Source organism: Dendropsophus ebraccatus, chromosome 13 (genome assembly GCF_027789765.1).
Source record: "Dendropsophus ebraccatus isolate aDenEbr1 chromosome 13, aDenEbr1.pat, whole genome shotgun sequence".
NCBI classification, from domain to species: domain Eukaryota; kingdom Metazoa; phylum Chordata; class Amphibia; order Anura; family Hylidae; genus Dendropsophus; species Dendropsophus ebraccatus.
In genome coordinates this window covers 5,985,300-6,002,929 of record NC_091466.1, presented here as the reverse complement: position 1 = coordinate 6,002,929, position 17,630 = coordinate 5,985,300, and the positions used below count along the sequence as shown (strand labels likewise).

The 17,630-nt window shown below is 53.4% G+C and overlaps 1 protein-coding gene across 10 annotated transcripts in view; it reads right to left on the bottom strand.

Moving 5' to 3' along the window:
- SEMA4A (semaphorin 4A) overlaps positions 1 to 17,630 on the bottom strand; it is a 66,530-nt gene that overhangs the window by 28,076 nt on the left and 20,824 nt on the right. The window contains exon 1 of one of the 10 annotated variants that reach the window (XM_069950023.1): positions 14,426 to 14,507. The exons of 2 other annotated variants lie outside the window; for them this stretch is intronic. The gene's annotated coding sequence lies outside the window, so the exon portion shown is untranslated. Of the gene's footprint in view, positions 1 to 1,902; positions 1,976 to 1,998; positions 2,146 to 2,530; positions 2,541 to 2,620; positions 2,642 to 4,941; positions 4,964 to 5,883; positions 5,912 to 5,989; positions 6,108 to 14,425; positions 14,508 to 17,630 lie in introns of those variants that run through there. 7 more of the 10 variants (XM_069950022.1, XM_069950026.1, XM_069950025.1 and 4 more) reach the window with 7 other exon arrangements.

The following is a 17,630-nucleotide window of genomic DNA, read 5'->3' as shown; positions in this document are numbered from 1 at the left end:
AATGCTCTGCAGATTGCTATGTATCTGGCAGGATAAGAGGACAGAGCGATGTTCTGCAGGTCACCGGTGTAATAATCTGCAGGATATATCACTATGTATCTGTCAAGAAGAGAGGACAGAGTGATGTTCTGCAGATCTGTAGAGAGGTCAGGGGTGTAATAATCTGCAGGATATATCACTATGTATCAGGAGGTAGTGAGGACAGAGCAATGTTCTACAGGTCAGGAGTGTAATAATCTGCAGGATATATCACTATGTATCAGGAGGAGAGGACAGAGCAATGTTCTGCAGATCTGTAGAGAGGTCAGGGGGGTAATAATCTGCAGGATATATCACTATGTATCAGGAGGAGAGGACAGAGCAATGTTCTGCAGGTCTGTAGAGGTCAGGGGTGTAATACTCTGCAGGATATATCACTATGTATGAGGAGGAGAGGACAGAGCGATGTTCTGCAGATCTGTAGAGAGGTCAGTGGGGTAATAATCTGCAGGATATATCACTATGTATCAGGAGGAGAGGAGAGAGCGATGTTCTGCATATCTGTAGAGAGGTCAGGGGTGTAATAATCTGCAGGATATATCACTATGTAACAGGAGGAGAGGACAGAGCCATGTTCTGCAGGTCTGTAGAAAGGTCAGGGGGGGGTAATAATCTGCAGGATATATCACTATGTATCAGGAGGAGAGGAGAGAGCGATGTTCTGCATATCTGTAGAGAGGTCAGGGGTGTAATAATCTGCAGGATATATCACTATGTAACAGGAGGAGAGGACAGAGCCATGTTCTGCAGATCTGTAGAGAGGTCAGGGGTGTAATAATCTGCAGGATATATCACTATGTATCAGGAGGAGGAGAGGACAGAGCGATGTTCTGCAGATCTGTAGAGAGGTCAGGGGTGTAATAATCTGCAGGATATATCACTATGTATCAGGAGGAGAGGACAGAGCGATGTTCTGCAGGTCAGGGGTGTAATAATCTGCATGATATATCACTATGTATCAGGAGGTACAGAGGACAGAGCGATGTTCTGTAGAGAGGTCAGGTGTAATACTCTGCAGAATATATCATTATGTATCGGGTGTAATAATCTGCAGAATATATCACTATGTATCAGGAACAGAGGACAGAGCGATGTTCTGCAGATCTGTAGAGAGGTCAGGGGTGTAATAATCTGCAGGATATATCACTATGTATCAGGAGGAGAGGACAGAGCGATGTTCTGCAGATCTGTAGAGAGGTCAGGGGTGTAATAATCTGCAGGATATATCACTATGTATCAGGAGGAGGAGAGGACAGAGCGATGTTCTGCAGATCTGTAGAGAGGTCAGGGGTGTAATAATCTGCAGGATATATCACTATGTATCAGGAGGAGAGGACAGAGCGATGTTCTGCAGGTCAGGGGTGTAATAATCTGCATGATATATCACTATGTATCAGGAGGTACAGAGGACAGAGCGATGTTCTGTAGAGAGGTCAGGTGTAATACTCTGCAGAATATATCATTATGTATCGGGTGTAATAATCTGCAGAATATATCACTATGTATCAGGAACAGAGGACAGAGCGATGTTCTGCAGATCTGTAGAGAGGTCAGGGGTGTAATAATCTGCAGGATATATCACTATGTATCAGGAGGAGAGGACAGAGCGATGTTCTGCAGATCTGTAGAGAGGTCAGGTGTAATACTCTGCAGAATATATCACTATGTTACAGGAGGAGAGGACAGAGCAATGTTCTGCAGATCTGGGGAGGTCAGGTGTATAATACTCTGCAGAATATATCACTATGTATTAGGGGTGTAATAATCTGCAGAATATATCACTATGTATCAGGAGGAGAGGACAGAGCGATGTTCTGCAGATCTGGGGAGGTGTAATAGTCTGCAGGGTTAGTGCCGGGTTACCTCCCATCATGCTCCGGTAGTGTGGGGGTGCAGGGGTCAGGCCCGCAGGGGGCGCTGTGGCCGGCAGTCGGGCTGGGGTACACCCGCGGTACTCACCCTCTTCTGCCGCTCCGTGTGACTGAGGAGGAATGAGGAAGCGCGATGTGCTGCAAGTCCCGACAGCTCTGCCTCTGAGCTGTGATTCTTAAAGGGACCGCAGCCAAACAGCACCCAGCACGGAGCAACCCCCTGAGCGCCCGATACCACACACAGGGGGCAGCAACCAATCACATCACAGCTTCTATTATTTAAGACAAGGTTTATGAAAGCAGCAACCTGATTGGATGCTATGGTAACTGCGCCAGGCCTGATGAATCTACCCCAGAGGATCCAAAGGGACAGGAATACATTAAAAAGGTCTGTTGCCCGTAGCAACCAATCATAGCTCAGCTCCTGCATTAGGAAAATGAAAGCTGAGCTCTGATTGGTCACCTCGGGCAACACGGACAGGTCAGCCACTTGTGGTAAACCCGCACTATTTACAGGGGCGGAGCCACCCGGCGGAAACAGCAAGACTTACAGGGACCTATACATGAGGAGCCCGGTATAGGGGGGTAGTCAGAGGGAGTCCCCCTCCTCAGCCTCACACCTCAGCAGTGTCCCCACCTGAGCCTGACACCCCAGCAGTGTCCCCACCTCAGCCTGACACCTCAGCAGTGCCCCCACCTCAGCCTGACACCTCAGCAGTGTCCCCCTCCTCCTCAGCCTAACACCTCAGCAGTGCCCCCACCTCAGCCTGACACCTCAGCAGTGCCCCCTCCTCAGCCTGACACCTCAGCAGTGTCCCCTCCTCAGCCTGACACCTCAGCAGTGCCCCCTCCTCAGCCTGACACCTCAGCAGTGTCCCCTCCTCAGCCTGACACCTCAGCAGTGCCCCCTCCTCAGCCTGACACCTCAGCAGTGTCCCCTCCTCAGCCTGACACCTCAGCAGTGCCCCCACCTCAGCCTGACACCTCAGCAGTGCCCCCACCTCAGCCTGACACCTCAGCAGTGCCCCCTCCTCAGCCTGACACCTCAGCAGTGCCCCCTCCTCAGCCTGACACCTCAGCAGTGCCCCCACCTCAGCCTGACACCTCAGCAGTGCCCCCACCTCAGCCTGACACCTCAGCAGTGCCCCCTCCTCAGCAGTGCCCCCTCCTCAGCCTCACACCTCAGCAGTGCCCCCTCCTCAGCCTGACACCTCAGCAGTGCCCCCTCCTCAGCCTGACACCTCAGCAGTGCCCCCCACCTCAGCCTGACACCTCAGCAGTGCCTCCACCTCAGCCTGACACCTCAGCAGTGCCCCCTCCTCAGCCTGACACCTCAGCAGTGCCCCCCACCTCAGCCTGACACCTCAGCAGTGCCTCCACCTCAGCCTGACACCTCAGCAGTGCCCCCCACCTCAGCCTGACACCTCAGCAGTGCCCCCCACCTCAGCCTGACACCTCAGCAGTGCCCCCACCTCAGCCTGACACCTCAGCAGTGCCCCCACCTCAGCCTGACACCTCAGCAGTGCCCCCACCTCAGCCTGACACCTCAGCAGTGCCCCCCACCTCAGCCTGACACCTCAGCAGTGCCCCCCACCTCAGCCTGACACCTCAGCAGTGCCCCCCACCTCAGCCTGACACCTCAGCAGTGTCCCCTCCTCAGCCTGACACCTCAGCAGTGTCCCCTCCTCAGCCTGACACCTCAGCAGTGTCCCCTCCTCAGCCTGACACCTCAGCAGTGCCCCCTCCTCAGCCTGACACCTCAGCAGTGCCCCCACCTTAGCCTGACACCTCAGCAGTGCCCCCCTCCTCAGCAGTGCCCCCTCCTCAGCCTGACACCTCAGCAGTGCCCCCTCCTCAGCCTGACACCTCAGCAGTGCCCCCACCTCAGCCTGACACCTCAGCAGTGTCCCCCCCCCCCTCCTCAGCAGTGTCCCCCCCCCTCCTCAGCAGTGTCTCCCTCCTCCTCAGCAGTGTCTCCCTCCTCCTCAGCAGTGTCCCCCTCCTCAGCCTGACACCTCAGCAGTGTCCCCTCCTCAGCCTGACACCTCAGTAGTGCCCCCTCCTCAGCCTGACACCTCAGCAGTGCCCCCACCTCAGCCTGACACCTCAGCAGTGCCCCCTCCTCAGCAGTGCCCCCTCCTCAGCCTCACACCTCAGCAGTGCCCCCTCCTCAGCCTGACACCTCAGCAGTGCCCCACCTCAGCAGTGCCCCCTCCTCAGCCTGACACCTCAGCAGTGCCCCCCACCTCAGCCTGACACCTCAGCAGTGCCTCCACCTCAGCCTGACACCTCAGCAGTGCCCCCCACCTCAGCCTGACACCTCAGCAGTGCCCCCCACCTCAGCCTGACACCTCAGCAGTGCCCCCACCTCAGCCTGACACCTCAGCAGTGCCCCCTCCTCAGCCTGACACCTCAGCAGTGCCCCCACCTCAGCCTGACACCTCAGCAGTGCCCCCCACCTCAGCCTGACACCTCAGCAGTGCCCCCCACCTCAGCCTGACACCTCAGCAGTGTCCCCTCCTCAGCCTGACACCTCAGCAGTGTCCCCTCCTCAGCCTGACACCTCAGCAGTGTCCCCTCCTCAGCCTGACACCTCAGCAGTGTCCCCTCCTCAGCCTTACACCTCAGCAGTGCCCCCTCCTCAGCCTGACACCTCAGCAGTGCCCCCACCTTAGCCTGACACCTCAGCAGTGCCCCCCTCCTCAGCAGTGCCCCCTCCTCAGCCTGACACCTCAGCAGTGCCCCCTCCTCAGCCTGACACCTCAGCAGTGCCCCCACCTCAGCCTGACACCTCAGCAGTGTCCCCCCCCCCTCCTCAGCAGTGTCCCCCCCCCTCCTCAGCAGTGTCTCCCTCCTCCTCAGCAGTGTCTCCCTCCTCCTCAGCAGTGTCCCCCTCCTCAGCCTGGCACTCACCTCAGCAGTGTCCTCTCTCCTTAGCCTGACACCCCAGCAGTGTCCCCCCTCCTCAGCCTGACACCCCAGCAGTGTCCCCCCTCCTCAGCAGTGTCCCCCTCCTCAACCTGGCACTCACCTCAGCAGTGTCCCCCTCCTCAGCAGTGTCCCCCCTCCTCAGCCTGACACCCCAGCAGTGTCCCCCCTCCTCAGCCTGACACCCCAGCAGTGTCCCCCCTCCTCAGCAGTGTCCCCCTCCTCAGCCTGGCACTCACCTCAGCAGTGTCCTCCTCAGCCTGGCACTCACCTCAGCAGTGTCCCCCTCCTCAGCCTGGCACTCACCTCAGCAGTTTCCCCTTCCTCAGCCTGGCACTCACCTCAGCAGTTTCCCCCTCCTCAGCCTGGCACTCACCTCAGCAGTTTCCCCCTCCTCAGCCTGGCACTCACCTCAGCAGTGTCCCCCTCCTCAGCCTGGCACTCACCTCAGCAGTTTCCCCCTCCTCAGCCTGGCACTCACCTCAGCAGTTTCCCCCTCCTCAGCCTGGCACTCACCTCAGCAGTGTCCCCCTCCTCAGCCTGGCACTCACCTCAGCAGTTTCCCCCTCCTCAGCCTGGCACTCACCTCAGCAGTGTCCCCCTCCTCAGCCTGGCACTCACCTCAGCAGTGTCCCCCTCCTCAGCAGTGTCCCCCTCCTCAGCCTGGCACTCACCTCAGCAGTGTCCCCCTCCTCAGCAGTGTCCCCCTCCTCAGCCTGGCACTCACCTCAGCAGTGTCCCCCTCCTCAGCAGTGTCCCCCTCCTCAGCCTGGCACTCACCTCAGCAGTGTCCCCCTCCTCAGCAGTGTCCCCCTCCTCAGCCTGGCACTCACCTCAGCAGTGTCCCCCTCCTCAGCAGTGTCCCCCTCCTCAGCCTGGCACTCACCTCAGCAGTGTCCCCCCCCTCAGCAGTGTCCCCCTCCTCAGCCTGGCACTCACCTCAGCAGTTTCCCCCTCCTCAGCCTGGCACTCACCTCAGAAGTGTCCCTCTCCTCAGCAGTGTCCCCCTCCTCAGCAGTTTCCCCCTCCTCAGCCTGGCACTCACCTCAGCAGTGTCCCTCTCCTCAGCAGTTTCCCCCTCCTCAGCCTGGCACTCACCTCAGCAGTGTCCCTCTCCTCAGCAGTTTCCCCCTCCTCAGCCTGGCACTCACCTCAGCAGTGTCCCCCTCCTCAGCAGTGTCTCCCTCCTCAACCTGGCACTGGCGGCTCCTTCCCTTATTGAGTCACATTGATGATCACACAGGAAACCATCCGGGAGCCGCTCTACGTCACCGCATCACCCAGCAGGAATGTGACACCCACAGGGCGGCCCCGCCCCCTATACACCTCCTGTACCTGTATACAGCATACGCCCCTGCTCCGCCCCTATACCTGTACACATTAACACCTCCACCCCCTATAACTGTATACAGCATACACCTCCACCCCCTATACCTGTATACAGCATACGCCCCGCCCCGCCCCATAACTGTATACAGCATACACCTCCACCCCCTATACCTGTATACAGCATACATCTACACCCCCTATACCTGTATACAGCATACACCTCCACCCCCTATACCTGTATACAGCATACACCTACACCCCCTATACCTGTATACAGCATATGCCCCGCCCCGCCCCTATACCTGTATACAGCATACGCCCCCGCCCCGCCCCTATACCTGTATACAGCATACACCTCCACCCCCTATACCTGTATACAGCACACACCTACACCCCCTATACCTGTATACAGCATACGCCTACACCCCCTATACCTTTATACAGCATACACCTCCACCCCCTATACCTGTATACAGCATACGCCCCGCCCCATAACTGTATACAGCATACGCCTCGCCCCTATACCTGTATACAGCATACACCTCCACCCCCTATACCTGTATACAGCATACGCCCCCGCCCCGCCTCTATACCTGTATACAGCATACACCTCCACCCTTATACCTGTATACAGCATACGCCCCCGCCCCGCCTCTATACCTGTATACAGCATACACCTACACCCCCTATACCTGTATACAGCATACACCTCCACCCCCTATACCTGTATACAGCATACACCTCCACCCCCTATACCTGTATACAGCATACGCCCTTGCCCCTATACCTGTATACAGCATACACCTACACCCCCTCTACCTTTATACAGAATAGACCTCCACCCCCTATACCTGTATACAGCATACACCTACACCCCCTATACCTGTATACAGCATGTGTGTGTGTGTGTGGGGGGGGGGTTACATTGGATGGGTAGTTGTACTACTATCAGATGTGGGGCGGTCACATGGTGGGGGTAGTCGTACCACTATCAGAAGTGGGAGGGGGGGAGGTGTCACATGGTGAGGGTAGTAGTACCACTATCAGCAGTGTGTGTGTGTGTACGACTATCAGCAGTGTGTTGGGGGGTGTCACATGGTGGGGGTAGTTGTACAACTATCAGCAGTGTGTTGGGGGGGTGTCACATGATGGGGGTAGTTGTATCACTATCAGCAGTGGGAGGAGGGGATGGGTCACTATCTGCAGTGTGTGGGGGGGGGGAGGTGTCACATGGTGAGGGTAGTTTTACCACTATCAGAAGTGTGTGTGTGTGTGTGTGTGTGTGGGGGGGGGGGGGGGGTCACATGGTGGGGGTAGTTGTACCACTATCAGCAGTGTGAGAGGTGGGGGTAGTTGTACGACTATCAGCAGTGTGTGGGGGGTGTCACATGGTGGGGGTACTTGTATCACTATCAGCAGTGTGTGGGGGGTGTCACATGGTGGGGGTACTTGTATCACTATCAGCAGTGGAAGATGTCACATGGTGATGGTAGTTGTATCACTATCAGCAGTGAGAGGGGGATGGGTCACATGTGGGGGTAGTTGTATCACTATCAGCAGTGAGAGGGGGATGGGTCACATGTGGGGGTAGTTGTTTCACTATCAGCAGTGAGAGGGGGATGGGTCACATGTGGGGGTAGTTGTATCACTATCAGCAGTGAGAGGGGGATGGGTCACATGTGGGGGTAGTTGTATCACTATCAGCAGTGAGAGGGGGATGGGTCACATGTGGGGGTAGTTGTTTCACTATCAGCAGTGAGAGGGGGATGGGTCACATGTGGGGGTAGTTGTATCACTATCAGCAGTGGGGGGATCACATGGTGGGGGTAGTTGTATCACTATCAGGAGTGGGAGGGGTCACATGGTGGGGGTAATTGTATAACTATCAGCAGTGGGAGATGTCACATGGTGGGGGTAGTTGTATTACCATCAGCAGTGTGTGTGTGTGTGTGGGGTCACATGGTGGGGGTGGTTGTATTACTATCAGCAGTAGGGGGGGGGTCACATGGTGGGGATAGTTGTATTACTATCAGCAGTAGGGGGGGTCACATGGTGGGGGTGGTTGCATAACTATCAGGAGTGGGAGGGGTCACATGGTGGGGGTAATTGTATAACTATCAGGAGTGAAGGGTCACATGGTGGGGGTAGTTGTATCACTATCAGCAGTGGGAGATGTCACATGGTGGGGGTAGTTGTATTACCATCAGCAGTGTGTGTGTGTGTGTGGGGGGGGGTGTCACATGGTGGGGGTAGTTGTATTACTATCAGCAGTAGGGGGGGGGTCACATGGTGGGGGTAGTTGTATTACTATCAGCAGTGGGGGGTCACATGGTGGGGGTGGTTGTACCTGCAGGAAGCCCCAGGCAGCTGTCTCTATGGGTTTGACCACCTGGGGTGTAACTAGGGACTGCAGGGAAAAGGTTACACCCAGGTGGATCAAGGCCGGAGTTATAAACGCTGTGTAATCCTGTAAACATGCGGCACACACCCGCTCTCACACTCACCGGGCACATACCGAGCGGTCACACTCACCGGGAACTGTGCCCAGACACCCGGGGCACCGAGAGCCACGATAGATAATAGATAGATAGATAGATAGATAGATAGGAGATAGATAGAGACAGGAGAAAGGCCGCAGCATCCTCTCTGTTATTTTTTGCCACATGCAATAAATATCAACTTTTTTCACCTAATGCTGGTGTGCTGCGGAACTTCGTTTTGTAGATAGATAGAGAGATAAGAGACAGGGCCGCTTTAACCAGAGGGCACATGGTGCACGTGCACCGGGCCCACTGGTTAAAGGGGCCCCCCCGAGCAGGCCGGCCGTTGCTATGTGCGACCAATGCGGTCGCACAGGGCTGCGGCCACCAGCCTGTCAGGAGGGAGCGCCATGGATGGGTAATCTACTTACCCCTCCATGGCGCCGCTGCCCCCGACCGCTGCTGCTGCGGCGCTTCAGCGCTGCAGCAGCAGCGACACTGACAGAGAGAGAGCCATTGGCTCCCTCCCTGTCAGTCACTCTTGTGGCCGCACTTCCTGCGGTCACAAGAGGCCGCACTCTCCCTCTAGCGCCCGACGTCACTGGAGCGTCGGCGCGAGGGTAAGGGGAGTGCAGCCTCTTGTGACCGCAGGAAGTGCGGCCACAAGAGGGAAGAGAAGAGGAACGCGTGGACCTAGGTGAGTAAGTGTTTGTTTTTTTCAATGTTATATGGGAGGGGGAGCTATATACTATGGGGGAGCACAGGGGAGCTATATACTATGGGGGGGGCACAGGGTTCTATATACTATGGGGGGCACAGGGGGCTATATACTATGGGGGAGGACAGGGGGCAATATACTATGGGGGAGGACAGGGGGCTATATACTATGGGGGAGGACAGGGGGCTATATACTATGGGGGAGCACAGGGGGCTATATACTATGGGGGAGCACAGGGGGCTATATACTATGGGGGAGCACAGGGGGCTATATACTATGGGGGAGCACAGGGGGCTATATACTACTGGGGAGCACAGGGGGCTATATACTATGGGGGAGCACAGGGAGCTATATACTATGGGGGGGGGCACAGGGGGCTATATACTATGGGGGAGCACAGGGGGCTATATACTACTGGGGAGCACAGGGGGGCTATATACAATGGGGGAGCACAGGGGGCTATATACTATGGGGGAGCACAGGGGGCTATATACTATGGGGGAGCACAGGGGAGCTATATACTATGGGGGAGCACAGGGGAGCTATATACTATGGGGGAGCTATATACTATGGGGGAGCACAGGGGAGCTATATACTATGGGGGAGCACAGGGGGCTATATACTATTGGGGAGCACAGGGGTCTATATACTATGGGGGAGCACAGAGGAGCTATATACTATGGGGGAGCACAGGGGAGCTATATACTATGGGGGAGCACAGGGGACTATATACTACTGGGGAGCACAGGGGTCTATATACTATGGGGAGCACAGGGAAGCTATATACTATGGGGGAGCACAGGGGAGCTATATACTACTGGGGAGCACAGGGGAGCTATATACTACTGGGGAGCACAGGGGAGCTATATACTACTGGGGAGCACAGGGGGCTATATACTACTGGGGAGCACAGGGGGATATATACTACTGGGGAGCACATGGGGCTATATACTATGGGGGAGCACAGGGGGCTATATACTATGGGGGAGCACAGGGGCTATATACTATGGGGGAGCACAGGGGAGCTATATACTATTGGGGAGCACAGGGGGCTATATACTATTGGGGAGCACAGGGGAGCTATATACTATTGGGGAGCACAGGGAGCTATATACTATTGAGTAGCACAGGGGTCTATATACTATGGGGGAGAGCACAGGGGGGCTATATATTATGGAGAGCACAGGGGGGCTATATACTATTGGGGAGAGCACAGGGGGCTATATACTATTTGGGGGGAGCACAGGGGGGCTATATACTATTGGGGGAGAGCACAGGGGGGCTATATACTATTGTGGGAGAGCATAGGGGTCTATATACTATTGGAGAGCACAGGGGGGCTATATACTATTGGTGGAGAGCACGGGGGGCTATATACTATTGTGGGAGAGCACAGGGGGGCTATATACTATTGTGGGAGAGCACAGGGGGGGCTATATACTATTGGGGGAGAGCACAGGGGGGCTATATACTATTGTGGGAGAGCACAGGGGGGCTATATACTATTGTGGAAGAGCACAGGGGGGGCTATATACTACTGGGGAGAGTGCACAGGGGGGCTATATACTAATGGGGGAGCGCACAGGAGGGCTGTATATAACTGGAGGAGCACATGAGGGGCTATATACTACAGGGACACCTTAAAACTATGGAGGCACAGAGGGGTGTAACTACTGTATAGGGGTACAGAGGGGTGTAACTACTGTATAGGGGTACAAGGGACCTAACTACTGTATGTGTTGGAGCCTAAAATATTTGTCTGGCAGATTTTGGAGAGAAGATTCACAGCCAGGAGAAGACTTCAAGGTGGCCCAGGCTGGATGGAGAGAAAAAGAAAAGGTGACAGACTCTGATCAGAGAAGACGCCTCCGGTGAGTCACTGGATGTAACTGCACTCTGTTATAGGGTTGTAGTGTTAGGGGTCATGATGTGGCGGTATTATGTTATGGTATCATTGGTGATATCTTTCTGTTTTGTTCAGTGCAGTTTTTATGTAATATGTAATCACTGTATGGTGGAAATAGTGTTATAAGGTAACTACTGTATGTATTGGGGCTCTTCATACAGTGTGGGGGCAAATTCAGTACATTATACAATGTGCCCAAAGGGAAGGGGGGGGGCCCACTCTTGAGGGCTGTGCACTGGGCCCACCAATGTATTAAAACGGCCCTGATAAGAGAGATAGATAGGAGATAAATAAATAGGTAGATAGATAGGACCCCACCCCAAATAACAGTGACGAAATTCAAAGAACCTCCCTAACACAGGAGAACAACCCAGCTGACACCCCAGAAACCCCCTGGATACAGAGAACACCTGACATCAATAAACCACCAGGTCCGGACATCGTGCTAATCATAGACTCCAAAGGGAAGTACCTCAACACACAGAGACTCTTCCCAGTAAAACTGGTCACAAAAATCCGCTGCTCAACAATAGCACAAGCAGCAGAAGTGATCGATAACCCATATTTTACTAACCCCAAACACCTCATCCTACACACCGTCACAAATGACCTGCAGCAGGAGAAGACTGCAGAAAGACTTAGGGTACTATTCCACGGGCCGAGGAGGGCCCGATTAACGATGTAAACGAGCGGCGATCTGCTAGATCGCCGCTCGTTTACTGGGCATATTCCACGGTCCAATGATCGTTGAGCGAGGGCTGCAAGGACATCGTTACCGATGTCCTTGCAGCAGCAGTAATACATTACTTGCAGGTCTTCTCCGCGCTGTCTTCATCCCAGGGTCCCGCGCGCTCTATCTTCTGAATGGCCGGTCAGCTGACAGGCCACACTCAGCCAATCACAGGCCGCGGCTGTCCCGGCCTGTGATTGGCTGAGCGCTCCGTCAGCTGACCGGCCATTCAGAAGATAGAGCACGCGGGACCCGGGGATGAAGACAGCGCGGAGAAGACCTGCAGGTAATGTATGATGCTGCTGCTGCTGTCAAATCGTCGGTCGCCCGCCGCACACCGCTATTCAACCGTAGCGCTGCACGGTGGGGGAACGATGATTTTAGGTCTGGCCCTAAATGAACGATCAGCCGATGACACGATCATCGGATGATCGTTTTCTCTATTTCACCGCACGATAATCGGCCGAATCGGGCCAAATGGGGCCGATCCGGCCGATTATCATTACTGTGGAATAGGGCCCTTACACAACTAGCCAAAGCCACCCAATAAAGATTCCCCAGGTCAAAAATAATCCTGTCTGCCCTGCTCCCAAGACAAGACGTATCCCACGGTGTAATGGAGCAGATCAATGCAGAGCTGGCCGCCAGTGTCTCCTCCGTACCAAACACTAAACTGGCTGTACACCGGGATATCACACCCCAACACCTGTATGACGACAAACACCTGGACAAACAAAAAGTAAGCAAACTGGCAAAAGAACTTAAGGACATGGTACTAGAGAGACCCCAACCAAGCCAAAGTCCAGCAAACAGACACCGAAACACAGAAGGCAACTACCCCAGACGCAGTCCACAGCGATGGCAGAGGTGAAGGAAAACAGGGTCCCACAATGGCAGCACTCCACAACAGAGGGCAGCAGCATGGCAGAGATAAAAATCCTGCTCAGCACACCATGTAAGAAACTAATGTGACCCCTCTAACACAAGCTGAAAAAAACTAACTCATTAGAAGGTATAGCGACTGACAATGACGTCCCTTATTATGAGTAGCTGGAATATCCAAGGATTAACTTCTTCAGCCTTTGGATCCAAAAACAGTGATCAAGACTTTAAAGAAAGACTAAAAACAGTCGACATACCAATCCTCTTGGAGACATGGACCCAGGCAGAGGATGAGTCCCTGGCACCCATGGGCTACAAGGAATTCTCTGTCCCTGCCCAGAAAAAAAAAACCTATCAAACAGGGTCGCCGCTCAGGGGGCATAGTGATCTGGTACAAGGAGGAGCTGAAAGATCACTTGAGAGCAGTCAAACCGGGGGGGGGGGACAACCACATCTGGATTGAAATAAACAGCTCCATTCTCGCCTCACAGTATACATCTACCTGTGTGCTATATACATCCCCCTAGCCGAGTCCCCCTACCACAACCCAGATATCTATGAGGTCCTACAAAATGAGGCTGCCCAATTCCAGTGCCAGGGCCAGGTGCTGATCTGCGGAGACCTCAACGCCAGGACAGGTATGGAAAAGGGCAATGTTACCTCCGATGGCAACACAATCATCCTAGGAGGTGACCCCTACTACACAGACAGTACGGAATAGCTATGACAGGACTGTTAACAAGAGCTGGAAAAAATGCTGAATCGATGCCGGGGCGTATCGGGGCAACAGCTTAGGGCGATTCACCGTAAACCCCCACGTGGGCAACAGTGTGGTGGACTATGCCATCACAGATGCAGACCCCAAAAACATCAACGCCTTCATAGTCACTCCGGACACACACCTCTCAGACTATAACCAGATCCTGCTGTATATGAGATCCACCAAGAGATCGTCCACACAAGTCCGTCCTTCAAGTGGCGCAGACAATCTGCCACAAAATATACCAATTCGACCAATCGAGTAGAGATCAAAGGAATGCTCGAAAACTTTCATAGCAACCCCTATCAGCCAAACTGACAAAGTGAGGGACTTTAACAAGATCCTGTACACAATGGCAGAACTAGCAGACCTCGAACAAACCACTTTCAAGAGACCCTCTAATAAAGAGTTTCAGAAATGGTTTGGCAAGGAATGTAAGGCCCTACGTCACTCCCTAAGGACAGCTTCAAGCAAGAAGCACTGAGACCCCAACGACAAGACTGCAAGGGAAGCCTATGACACCTTACAGAGAAAATACAAGCGCACCCTCAGAGAGAAAAAACAAAGCTACCTCTCCCACAAGATCCAACACCTTGAGGACTTCCTCCAGGACTGTTTACCCTCATCCTGAGCTCCGGACACTTCCCACAAGACTGGAACCGAGGCATCATAACCCCCATCCATAAAAGTTAGGACAAATATGACCCAGCAAATTACCGTGGGATCTGAGTGAGCAGCACTCTGGGGAAGCTATTCAGCGGCATCAACAGAAGAGTCCTCACCTTCCTCACGCAGCATCAGGTCCTCAGTAAAAGTCAAGCCGGTTTCATGCCGAACCACCGACCACATCTACACCCTGCACAGCCTCATAAAGACCCACGTCCACAACACCAAACGGGGCAAGATCTTTTTCTGTTTTGTAGACTTTAGGAAGGCGTTTGACTCAGTGTGGCACCCGGGCCTATTCCTGAAACTCCTGCAGAGTGGGATAGGAGGGAGGACATATGATGTCATCAAGAGCTCATACACTGGGAACCAATGCAGCGTGAAGGTGAACGGCAAGAGGACGGCAAATTTCCAGCAGGCCTGAGGAGACAGACAGGGCTGCAGCCTGAGCCCAACGCTCTTCAACATCTAAATCAATGAACTGGCTGCAGCTCTGGAGGACTCCTCAGCACCCGGCCTCCTCCTGCATCACCGTGAGGTGAAGTTCCTGCTGTACGCTGATTACCTCCTGCTGTTGTCCCCAACAGAGACCTTTCATCTGGATTTCTGCAAGTACCTCCTCCAGGTTCATCGCAGTACCTCCAACATGGCGTGTCGGGCAGAGCTGGGCAGGTTCCCACTATGGTTCCAGGTGCAGAAGAGGGCGCTCTCATTCTGGGCGCACATACAGAGAAGCAGCCCAGACTCCTATCACCACAAAGCCTCCCTGAGCCCAATGTGCCCTCCAACAGGGCATCCACCATCAGTCCAGCCAAAACCCACAACATGCCCTGACAAAAGCCTAAAAAGGGGGTGATAGAGAGCTACCAGGGGCAATATACAAAGGAATGGAGGAGAGAAATAAGTAACTCGCAGAAACTCACCATCCACCAGTCACTGCAGAGAGACTACACCATAGCGCCATACCTGGAAAGGCTGCACCACCCCAAACCCAGGCAAACCCTAAGCCTCTATAGACTGAGCGCCCACAGCCTAGAGATAGAGCGGGGGCGGCACAGACAGACATACAAGCCGCGGGAGAGACAAATGAGCGGGCACTGTGAGCAGGGGGCCGTAGAGGATGAGGCCCACTTCTTGCTACACTGCAGCAAATACTCATCCACCAGGGTCACCTACTTCCAGAGACTCTCCACCATCATCCACCAGGGTCACCTACTTCCAGAGACTCTCCATCATTATCCACCAGGGTCACCTACTTCCAGAGACTCTCCACCATCATCCCGGACTTCGCCGCCATAGATGAGCAGAGAAAACTCCAGATTCTGCTGGGGGAAGAGGAGGCCACCCTGGAAGTAACTGCCCAGTATGTCTCCGCCTGCCAACAGCTGAGAGGATCATAAGACACCATGGACTGATATGTGGTGAGCCCCTGGATGATGTTATAGCGGTGGGACGGCCGGTCACTTGCTAGATGGAAGTGTGACGCCGCTACTTGGCAGGTACACAGGTATGATGGGGCACCTGCTTTTGTAGTGAAAGGCCGGCTGTATCCTTCTCCCCTGTGGTCGATGTCCTGTCGAGTTGCTGCAGGGTCCCTTGAGATTATGCCACAGGTGGTCAGATGTGTGTAGTAACCCTCCCGAATATTGGTAGGACCCACCTCCCACAGACATGGGAAATGTCCCAAGGTTGTGGTGTAGTGCTGTGCAGGTGGTAGCCAGTAATCGCAGACTAAGTAATAAGGTTGACTTGCTTTACTCTTTGTAAATGTGCAGCAGGGAATACAACAAATCTTCAAGTACACATGATACAGTTCCAATAAATACATATATAGAGAACCAACAGATCTGTGGGATAAGTGCTGAGCAAGATGTAGTAGAGTTGATAAAGTGGTACTGAGGTAGTAGAGAGGAGGATGCTGTGAGAGTCTCAACCCAATTAGTAATGCGCTCTGACGGGAGATGGAGGGCATAGAAGAATACTTGTAGAATAAGAGGAAGAAGAAGAAACAACCTGTGCCTGCATTTTGACCTTGTCTATAGTCTTCACTCCGCCTTCTGCCCACTAGCTTTGGTTGAACCATACTGATGGGTGACACAGGCCCCAGACACCGTTACCTGGGATGAGCGGAATGGTTAGAGTTCCTAAATACACCCGTGCTGTGAGATGGGGTTCATCCACTTTCTTAGTAACTTTGCTCCACCTGGATCAGTTCCTAGCTCTTTGGCTTTTCTGAGGAGACTGTCCTGCACTGTACTGACTCCTATTCCTCGGCGTGGGTTGAGGTAATCTGTAGGCTACTCCTCTCCTGAAGGTTTTAACAGTGCATCAAACAGCTTGTGTGGTGCCTCTAGAAAGAAGTTTGTAAAAAGGCTCTGCTCTGCATTCTACCCATGCGGGGTATTTATACATACAAAAAGAGATATAGCAGATCTCCCCTGCACTACAACCTATATGTGTTATTCCGTGAGAAGGGGATATAGTGTTAGTATAGTGTCACTGGGTTCTAGTTACAACCAACTGAACCTCCATAACTAGTTAACATACAAAGAATACTTTATTTCATAAAAAACACATACATTTGAAAGAAATCATAATACACAGTGAACTGCGACTGAGAAAAAACATTAAAACCAACAGAAAAACATACAAATGAGGGATGCTACTATCAGGCTATGTGTGGAGAGATGATAAGGGACAAAATACAATTCATGGGTATAATACCATAAAGCAAACCCTAAACCAGCTCTATCAACAAATTGGCCCTACAAAATGTGTTACCTTACCCAAATGGACGTGATGTGCCAGCCGGACAGTTGCCCCCACCCCAACGCACGTTTCGGTAAACAACCTTTTTCAGGTATTTACCATGCGGGGTATTGACTAAGAACTAACTTGTGACTTGGAGGCTCCTCCCCTTCCTGTCTAGCGTGTCTTGTGGTTGGGTGGAAAGGGTGCAATAGGATATAAAAGAGAGAATAGATCAGAAGAAAGGAGAAATCCCACTGGACAACAGAATCTGGTGCATAGACAAACAGTAACCCTTTAGTATACTTCAGCCGTGCAGCTTCTAGACTTTAGTTACACACTATAGCGACATCTAGTGGTCATCAGTAGTAACACAACAGCCATAGTAAAAATCACAGATAAGTACAGACTTTTGCGAGGGGTGTAAAGAATAGCAACACCCACAGTGGGACAACACAAATATACACCCTATTATACCCCAATCATGCCCCCTACCCCATATCCACCTTCCTCCTTACATGAAACCCCCTCTCCTCCACCCCCTATGTATATTATACTCTTTGCTTTGGCAAT